This window comes from Crocuta crocuta, unplaced genomic scaffold (assembly GCF_008692635.1).
Source record: "Crocuta crocuta isolate KB4526 unplaced genomic scaffold, BGI_CrCroc_1.0 scaffold225, whole genome shotgun sequence".
NCBI classification, from domain to species: Eukaryota; Metazoa; Chordata; class Mammalia; order Carnivora; family Hyaenidae; genus Crocuta; species Crocuta crocuta.
Genome location: NW_027530408.1, coordinates 2,209,753 through 2,211,682, shown reverse-complemented (window position 1 = coordinate 2,211,682; position 1,930 = coordinate 2,209,753). Strand labels below are relative to the sequence as shown.

Below are 1,930 nucleotides of genomic sequence, written 5' to 3'. Positions count from 1 at the left end.
CTGACTGCCAGCTCAGAGCCTGGAGCCTATTTCAGAGTCTGTGTCTCCCTCTCNTAAGCATCCGACTTCAGCTCAGGTCATGATCTCATGGCTCGTGGGTCCGAGCCCCCTGTTGGGCTCTGTGCTGACGGCTTAGAGCCTGGAGCCTATTTCAGATTCTCTATCTCCCTATCTCTGACCCTCCCCTGCTCACGCTGTCTGTCTCTCTGTGTCAAAAATAAGTAAAATGTTATAAAAAATTTAAAAAAAAAAGAAATGAGACTGAAACTCAACACCTGACTGGCACTGTCTGATTGCCAAGCTCCTAGAATGTTCTGAGAGGTGTTGCCAACACTCAAACAGGCACCCTGCCCTCGGCTCTTACCCTAAGAAAGCATCACAGGTGCAAACACAGATGCCAGAACACAGAGGGCATTTTGCCAAATCCTTTTCTTAAAGCTCCACACTATCAGCATGAAGAAAGTGCTAACGCACAGTGAAAGCTGGGAAAAGCTGAGACAGGAGAGCTTTGACAGGGGAGGAGGCTCCTTGGCCAGAAGGAAGGGACAGTAAGGGGAAAATCAGATTTTTCTAGTAATTCTGGGCTTAACAATTCACTAGGAAAAAGCGAGCAGTGGGGCTGGCTGATGGTAACTGGGCTGAGAGGCTGTTCACAGAGCAAGATGAAGATGAATGCCAGAGGGCTTGGCTCTCCGCTAAAGGATAGTATTCCTGCTACCGAACTTTCCGCAAGTGGGCCTTTTGAAAGTCATGATCTTCTTTGAAAATGTCTTCCTTGGGTGAAAAATAATGTTTGCTCTTGAATTACCTGAAGAAAAAGCTCAACCAAGAGAAAATGAATCTTCCCACACTGAGGACCATCCTGGGTCTATTGGCTCCACTCAGATTACAAATGGAATTCAAGGCCATGCAGCACATTCAGCCTCTTGCGTTTCTTTCAAGCTCAGACCTTTCACTGGATATTTTGAGGGCTCATGATGAGACTATTGGATTTGAAGATACTCTTAATGACCCGTCAAAAAGTGAACTAATGGGAAAGCCACACTTGATGGTGGACTATAAACTGGGTTTACTATCACCTGTTGTGCTGTTCATGAAAAGAGAGGGACTGCGTCTTGTTTATAGTCATCCTTTTAGTATGATTTGATGTATGAACACCGAAAGTACTGACACATGAAGAAAAAAATTCACCAGGAAAATGTTTGCAATGGAAAAAAGAATTCCTTTCGCAGCCTGACTCCAAAGAAAAGCAGAACCACCACCTGTAATAGAATCCTGAGCAAAGAAAGCTACCTGGGCTCAAGGCCCAACACAGCCACACCCCAGTCTGCCCCCCAGTCTAAAACCCATCTCCTTGCCCTAGTCTAACTTCTACTCTAGTTAAGCAGTCCTCTTTGGCTCCTTTCCAAACCTGCAATTCCAGCTCAGGATGGTCCCATGTCTTCTAGAATGGCCTTCTCTTGATCCTCCCCACTCAAAGCCAGTGTGCCCCCCGCTGGACAGTGGAAGAAATAAAAACAGCCAAGGACTCATTATAAACTAGCTGCCAACGAGGCCACACCCACTGGAACCCTCTGAGGAACCACAGGGTGTGTGCTGAGCTGAGCATTGTCCTAACTAAAGAGGGGAGGCTGGGGCCTATGGCCAAGGAGTCTTGTCTCCTTTGTCCTCCGGGACATACCTGCCACAGCTGAGCGACCTGCCTCAGCTCCAGAGAAAACTGTGAGGTTACTAAGCGCTGACTTTTTTTTAGAGCCATGTACCACAGGTCACAAGATCTGCTACACTGAGCATGCGTGTGCTTTCTCTATGCAACTAGATTGCAAGCTCCTTGAGTGCAAAGATCTTAAAAGCGGAATGAAAATGATGCAAATAGCTTTGATTGTAAGTTAACGTGTTCTTGGCTAAAACTCTGAGATCTTCCCTCTTT

At 46.5% G+C, this 1,930-nt stretch overlaps 1 pseudogene; it reads left to right on the top strand.

The window, feature by feature from the left end:
* Window positions 1-668: 668 nt before the first annotated feature.
* Window positions 669-1,147, top strand: LOC144233641 (proteasome maturation protein pseudogene; annotated as a pseudogene).
* The last annotated feature ends 783 nt before the right edge of the window (window positions 1,148-1,930 follow it).